The sequence below is a fragment of the Corylus avellana genome, chromosome ca5 (assembly GCF_901000735.1).
Source record: "Corylus avellana chromosome ca5, CavTom2PMs-1.0".
Classification (NCBI taxonomy): Eukaryota; Viridiplantae; Streptophyta; class Magnoliopsida; order Fagales; family Betulaceae; genus Corylus; species Corylus avellana.
In genome coordinates, this window is record NC_081545.1 from 5,352,057 (window position 1) to 5,360,350 (window position 8,294).

Genomic DNA, 8,294 nt, shown 5'->3' on the forward strand with positions numbered 1-8,294 from the left:
CTATGGATAGCTCAAGGCTTTATTTATTCATCAAATAGAAATAGTCATCTTGAAGGTGTTGGTCACGAGTATTTTATGGATTTGCTGTGGAGGTCATTTTTCCAAGACAGAAAGAAATGAATATGGTGATATAGAAACATGCAAAATGCATGACCTTATTCATGATCTTGCAAAGTCAATAACAATGAATGAGTGCATAATTTCAGATCCCTCGCTCAAGGCACACAAAATGAGAGCGCTTCTTTTGCTATTTCCAACAATGTCTAGCCATAAGCCAATCTATGATACACTTATTTCAAGTTTTAAATGCTTATGTGTTTTAAATTTGAGTCGATCAAATATTCAATATGTATCGTATTCCATTGGCAAGTTAAAGCATCTAAGATTTCTTGACATTTTTTGGAATGAAGATATCAAACTACTCCCGTCTTCTATAACTAAATTGCAAAATTTGCAAACACTAAGACTTGACTTTTGTAGTGGGCTTAAGGAATTGCCAAAAGACACTAAAAAATTGATCAGTCTTAGGCATCTTGCACTTTATGAGTGTAGGAGCTTGACTCATATGCCGGATGGACTGGGAAATGTTAGTTCTTGTGTTGGCTTAATTCAGTTCCAAAATGCAGATGCTACTGTTCACAAACTCAAACACTAATATAGAATACTCAGAATCCAATCTCAACCGTTCATAATGTAGATTCATATGTTATGAACGTCCCTGCAAAATTTCAGCTCAATCGGACCACAAACGCTCATCGATCGGAGCTGTTGATCAAGACTGGACAGGCCGGGTCGGGACCGCAATTCCTCGGGTCCGGACCACAATTCCAGAAACTAAAATTTTGCTCCGCAAAGCCGTGTCCGGACAGCCCATTAACATGTCCGGACCCCCCGTAAGTTTTAGGCCCAAAAACATGATTTTAAGTGGGTTAGGTCTAGGGTTTTGTCGTGGGTATATATACATCATTATAGAAGAGAGAGGTACGAATTTTTCACCCCCAGAGAGTTCGTCGGAGGCTGTGCTAAGAGAGAGCATATGTGGTGAGCGTTAATTGAATCTCTTAGAGTTTTAGTTATTCCTTTGATAAATCTACGGTTGAGAAGTCTATTGGAAGGGTCCGGTAAAGGAGAATCACGTTGAAGAAGATTATGAGCAAGAAGACGAGTTGTAGGCTTGTCGATCTTACGGAGCCAAGGTCTTGCAAAGGGTTGTAAGTGTTCCTAGTGTCTGTAATCTCTAGATAATCTTTTGATAGTGATTTCCTGGGTTTGGCTGCCCCGGAGAGGTTTTACTTTTAGATCGGTTTCTAAAAGGTTTCCTCTTTGTAACCAAAATATCTGTGTCTGCCTCTTTATTGCTTTATATATTTTGGGTGATTAAATTGTTTATTGCTTCATAATAATAATTCCGCATAAATTGTGATAAACAAGTTTTTGGAGTCGACATAGCGTGTTTCAGGAAAGTTAACAGCTCTCCAAACATTGATGATGTACAGTATAGGGAAGAAGAAGAAAAGTTATTTTCCAAAGCAAAAGGATGGGCTAGATGGTCTGGATGGTTTACATGAATTGCGAGGAGAACTATGTATCAAGGGTTTAGAGCACTTGAGATCTTCTCCGTCGAAAGCCAAGGCTGCACACTTGGAGAAAAAGCGACACCTTAAAATCCTGAAATTAGAGTGGGACCCAGATACTTGTGACTATAATGGTAAGGCAACTCCAAATGATGAACAACTACTGGAACACCTTCAGCCACACCACAATTTGAAACAATTAATTGTAAATGGGTATGCAGGTGTGCGGTTACCTTTCTGGATGTCCTCGCTCTCGAATTTGGTTTCTAATTTCATATACAGTTGTAAATGGTGCCTCTATATACCACCATTGAAACAATTCCCTTCTCTCAAGATTCTTAGTCTTTTTGACTTAAGTGTGCTGGAGTACATAAGCGATGATGGTGATGATGTGTCCTCTTCTTCCCTTCAATGTATCAGGCTTGAGAAATTGCCTAAGTTGAGGGGATGGTCGTGGCATGCAGTAACAATAAAACATGGTATTCCATTAGATTTATCTCCTTGCCTTTCTTCTTTATGTATCATTGATTGCCCTATTATGTCACCAACACCAGTCAGAGTACTCAATAACATTGCAAATGATGATCATGGGGAATCATCGTCATCACTTTTCTACTCATTGTATGGAATGGATCTGTAGCCTAATGCAGCAATTATTCCTCAGGTTTTTAAGTCACCAATTTGACGGTAATTTTCTTCTTCTTGTTGTTCATCTTGTTTTACTCTGTCAAGCTTTTGATATATGATATATGATTTCATATGTGGAACCAACTATTGGATGGAACAAACAAGGTTTTAAGAATAGACTCATTGTCAAACCTTGCCCACAATCGGATTTGCAAAAAGCTCTCAATTATCCACTATTGTTTCCTATCTTTCACTTCAATAGCATTCTCCCGGGTCTAATATCTTGCTTCTTTTTTCTTTTATGTTTTTTAAATATTTCTTGTGTTTCCTCGGGAGACAGGTCCACTTGGATTTGTAATTTCAAAACTTGGAATTTAAAAATAGTGAATTTAAAAGGTGTGATTTTAGATCATGATTTGAAAATGCAGATTTTTTAACGTTTTCAAATCCGAATTCCTTATAAACACATTCACAAATGATGCATCTTTTGTAATATTGTTTAAAATTGCACCCGTGGCCTGCAAAATTGCAGAGCCAAACAGTAGTATTAGGCATTGGGTAAAAAACTTATGATAGACCAAGAAAGTCTTTCACATCCCAAATTTTCTTAAAAACTCAATAAAAATTTTGCGCAACTCTGGGTTTTCTCATAATCAAATACAGATTTAGACAGATTCTTTTTGTTATTATTGTTACCGGAGTCTATCAGCAACTCACTCTATTCATGGATTGATTTGACCTTTTTACTATTTTCATTGGAAAATTTTGAGTTATTGTTGAGTTTATTATTTGGTATTTTGATGGTCAGCAGAGACGTGCATAAAAAATCATCAATTTACGAAGTGGATGTGAGAATCACTGGGGAATTTCTAGAATATTCTCGGATATGTTTTCAGAGCACTTTCATGATGAGGAAGATCGGGTGAGTAAATGGTGCAAGCATGACAATGAGTTGAGCGTGTGAAAGGGGACATTCAATTAACCATATTAATTTGAATTTTTAAATACTATTCTGCCTACAATTTGTTGAGCAACTTTTATCAGCATTTAGAACTTAAAAGACATGATCAAAAATCCTAGCTGTCCTTAAATTCCACCTAACAAGTATTTTGCATTTGCAAGTTTCTTCCACTTGCTTGAAAGCATTTTAATCCCAAAAAACACTGAGAATGCTTGCTTGTCTTCAAGTGAAATCGGTTGCTGTGCTCCAAGGGTACTGACTGGAATTGAAGATCATGTTTACCAACCACTCTGTTTGTGTCTCTTGTTACTGCAATGCTTCAGTTAGTGCTGCCTTTGCATATATTCTTTGCAATTTATATTCATGGTTCTGTTATATCTAAATAGGCTTTTAAAAAGTCAGCGACATGTAATGGATACGTAAGTGGACTCTGTAGATAATGTTTTTAATATCAATATTTATTTGCAGGAAAGCTACGGGTGAAATATTGTGTATGCAGTGCTTGAAAATTCAGCCTGTTGGGCCAGGTTGCTCAATTTCTTCCTGTGGTGGACTATCGATAGCAGAGTAATATTGCAGTACTTGCAAATTTTAAAATGATAAAAGGTACATACTTTTATTTTTAATTAATTTTTCCTCCCTAATCATTTATTGATGACATAAGTTTTTACGTTTTCAGAGTTTAATGGAATGAAAATGATCAGATCTATAATTTGTTGGAACCAACTGAAAAAATTGAGTCCAAAATCATTATTATTTATTTTTATTTTTTATTTTTGTAAGTTGTGAAGCAGTGTACTGTGAGTCCATTTTGTGGTAGGTGACCTGGACAATAGGCAAGTTTACCCAACGTGATCAATATGATTTTGGTTCTCTCCTTTGCCTGTTGCCTAGAACTGGCTTAAGCTATTGATTCTTGTTTCTGACTTGTTTATTGTCTGTATATTCATACATCTCTAACCTACATGCTTGTTAAACTTCTATGCTTTTATAAGTACTTGCATAGATAGTTGCACTTTTATTTCTTGTAGGTACACATTTTGTGTTCAATCGATGTATGATTGGTTAGATATAGTACTCAATGTGTGTACACAGGAGTTTTAAGGTCCATAATAACTGATGGAAGCAGAGTGCCATATATGGCTGCCATTCTTCTTGTCTTTTCTTTCTAATTTCTATAATCTAAATTTAGTGATTATTTTTACTGTGGTTTTATTAGGAAAAGTGAATTCCTAATTTTGATGATGAAGTTCGCGCGTTGATCGTCTTGGCATCTTTGCCCAATAGCTGGGAAGCAGTGAGGATGGCTGTGAGTAACTCTATAAGAAAGAGTAAACTAAGCTATGAAGACGTCAGGAATTTGATTCTCAGTGAAGAGGTTCGCAGAAAAGATGCGGGTGAAGCCTCTTGTTCTGGTGCTGCTTTAAACCTCGAAACTCGAGGCAGAAGACAAGATAGAAACTCTGATCAAGGAAGATCAAATTCTAGAAAATGGAGAAGCAAATTCAGATTCGGCCAACAACCTGAGTGTTGGAACTGTGGCAAGACTGGCCACTACAAGAAGAATTGCAGGGAACTGCGAAAGGAGACTGAGAATGATTATGCAAACGTAGTGACAGAAGAAGTATATGATGCCCTACTTCTATCTGTTGACAGTTCCCTTAATTCTTGGGTCTTAGACTCGGGAGTATCTTTTCATACGACAGCGATCCGTGAAATTCTCGAGAACTATGTTGGTGGAGATTTCGGGATGGTGTATTTGGCTGACAGAACGGCGCTGGATGTTGTGGGCTTAGGCGATGTTCGCATTAGAGTTCACAGTGACTTGGTATGGAAGCTACAGAAGGTAAGGCATGTTCCGGAGCTGAAAAAGAATATGATTTCAGTGGGACAGCTTGATAAGGAAGGGCATTCAATTTATTTTCACGGTGGAAAGTGGAAGGTCAGCAAGGGAGCCATGATTTTGGCTAATGGTCATAAGACGGGTACTCCCTATATGACCACGAACAGCAAGGATACATATGCTGTTGTAGATACGACTGCTGACTCAAAACTATGGCACATGAGCGAGAAAGAGATGAAGGTACTTATGTCAAAAGGGAAACTATCGGGGTTAAAGTCAGTTGAGTCTAATTTGTGTGAAGGCTGCATCCTAGGGAAGCAGAAAGAAGGTGAGTTTCGCGGAAGTTGGCAAAGCACCTAAGCTTGGAAAGCTGGAGCTGGTACACACGGATTTGTGGGGTCCCGCACTAGTGGCATCTCTTGGAGGCTCGCGATATTACATCACATTTATTGATGACTCAAGCAAGAAGGTATGGGTTTATTTCTTAAAAAGTAAATCTGATGTATTTGAGACTTTTAAGAAATGGAAGGCCATGGTTGAGACTGAAACTGGCTTGAAGCTCAAGCGTTTGAGATCAGACAATGGAGGAGAATACGAAGACAGGGGGTTTAAACAATTTTGCGCAGTGAATGGGATTAGAATGGAGAAAACTATCCCAGGAATACCACAGCAGAATGGTGTGGCTGAACGCATGAACATGACCCTCAATGAGCGTGCTCGAAGTATGATGTTGCATGTTGGGTTACCAAAGACTTTCTGGGCTGACGCAGTTAGCACGGCTGCATACCTGATAAATAGGGGGTCTTCCAGTCCCCTGAGCCATAGACTACCGGAAGAAGTCTGGAGTGGAAAAGAGGTAAATCTTTTACATCTGAAAGTTTTTGGTTGTGCTTCGTATGTCTATGTTGAGTCTGATGTTATGAGTAAACTAGAGGGTAAATCTAATAAGTGTTTCTTCATTGGATATGGAGATGAGGCCTTCGGTTATCGATTTTGGGATGATCAAAATCGGAAGATCATTAGAAGTCGGAATGTGACTTTTAATGAGTGTGCTATGTACAAGGATAGGTCAAGTGCATAACCTGAAGTTACAGAGCAGGAACCGAAGAAGTCTGAGTTTGTTAACTTAGATGATCTTTCTGAAAGTACAGTGCAAAAAGAGAAACAATTCGTGGAGGTGGAGCTTGATGAACAGTGTTCACTCATGGATGAATGTGATGACAGAGAATCTTCAAGAGACTTACAGCATCGGGAAGAGTCTTATTCTTTAGCAAGAGGCAAAGAGAAACAAGATCGAAAAGCACAAATGAGGTATGGCTTTGACGATATGGTTTCTTTTGCTCTAACGGCTTGTAGTGGAGATCCATCGTCTACTCAGAATAGTACACTGAAAGAGGTGGAGTTACTATGGAGAGGCAAAACTTGGAAATCCGGAGAATTACCCAAGGGAAAGAAGGCTAAAGGGTGCAGATGGGTCTACAGGAAGAAAGAGTCATCGGAGAAAGTTGTATGGTCGACAAGACAGATAGGGAGGCATGGTGTTATGTCTAAACCAATTCCTATGCTCAAGTTCAAAAGGCACTTGGACTTGAGGGACACTTGTGGAGTGTGATTGCCCTTGGGGGCTGAGGCGGAGACATTTGGAGGAGACACGTTTTGGTAGACTTGATGGGATTCAAGTCAAGGTGGAGATTGTTAAGTATGACTTGAATTAAAAGTCATGGTGGGACCTAGTGGTTTGTCTCCTTCTTCAAGTAGAAGAGGTTCTTGGTTCAACCGGTTTGCTCATTTACATGTGAGTTTTGGAGTCCTTCTCCTATGTGTAATTGGACTCCTTGTTTGACTTATAGTAGAAGTCCTAGACCAACATGTAAAAGGAGAGTTAAGCTTCTATATAAGGAACAAAGCACAAGGTGAATTTGTGTGTGCCAAAAACGTGAAGCACCAAAGGGAGGAGAAAAAAGAGAGAATTTGAGAGAAGGAGGTACAAGGGCAGCAAGGGTGTTTTCTTCTTGGTGGTTTTTTGGAGGAGCCAAAAACAAGTGATTAGAAGAAAAAGGGTGCTGCAGAGTGAGAGAAGAAAATAGAGATCAGCCGCCATCCGTTCCAGCAAAAGAAGAGTTTGTACATCTGTCTTTTGTATTCTATTTTGGGAATAATCTTTCTTGTGTGATAGTGAGATTTGGGTGTATTGGGGCTTTGGGATCTGAGTGATTTTCTCTCTACTATTTTTGTACTCCATCTTTTGATAGTGAATTTTCTTCAGGTCGTCTCCGCCAGTGGATGTAGGCTTGTTAAGCCAAACCACTTAAATCTTTATGTTGTGTGTGATTTGATTGCCTAATATTTGTTATTCCGCATTCTTCTTATTTTTCGCATCTCACGGGTCTTGGGAAATAGGATTAATTTCCTAACATCTTTCTCTTAAAAACTTGAGTGAGCTGGAGTACATAAGTAATGATGGTAGTGGCGTGTCCTCTTCTCCCCTCAAAGTTCTCACACTTGTTAATTTGCCAAAGTTGAAGGGATGGTGCAGGACGAGGGAAACCGTAATAGTAGAGCATCCTCTTCCATTATTCCCATCATTTCCTTGCCTTTCTCATTTATGCATCAATAATTGCCCTATGATGTCTGTAGCACCAGGGAGCAAAACAATACCCTCGTCTTCCTCTCCCTTTTCCAATCTCTCCGGGATTAGAGGAACTTTAATATCTACCATTAGAGTGGCTGTGAAATCTCACTTCTCTTGGGACACTGGAGATTTGGGGGTGTTGTAAAATGCGAATCTCTTTGTCTCCACTCTTTCAACATCTCACCTCATTTGAAAATTTGTCTATTCTTCGCTGCAAGGAACGTATCAGCAATGAGAATGAAGATGGCGCAGGATGCCTTGGACCTTCAAGATTTGGTCATCTATCTATAATAGATGTTCCAAATTTGGTTTCTCTCCCAAGAGAGCTTAGAGATGTTACCAGTCTGCTAGGGCTTCAAATTATGGATTGCCCTAGTTTGGTGTCTTTATAAAGTTCGAGCCAATAAGTGGATAGGCGATGTCACTTCACTTCAGGAGCTTGGAGTCATAAATTGTCTGAATTTAATATCACTGCCCGAAGGTGTCTGCCGCCTCACCTCTTTACGTCGTTTGACAACTGCGGAGTGTCCTCACTCGGAGGAAAGATGTGAACAAATAATGGGAGAGGATTGTCCTAAGATTGTTCACGTCCCAAACTTTCGAAATGGTGGAGATGGTAATCGTATAGAGTGGAACGCAAGCCAAACTTGCCAAATT

At 39.2% G+C, this 8,294-nt stretch overlaps 1 long non-coding RNA gene across 1 annotated transcript in view; it reads left to right on the forward strand.

The window, feature by feature from the left end:
* The window catches only part of LOC132180409 (uncharacterized), a 71,932-nt gene extending 68,164 nt beyond the window's left edge, over positions 1–3,768 (forward strand). The window contains exon 2 of the long non-coding RNA XR_009440143.1: positions 3,631–3,768. This is a non-coding gene — a long non-coding RNA (uncharacterized LOC132180409). The remainder of the gene's footprint in view (positions 1–3,630) is intronic.
* Positions 3,769–8,294: the final 4,526 nt, after the last annotated feature.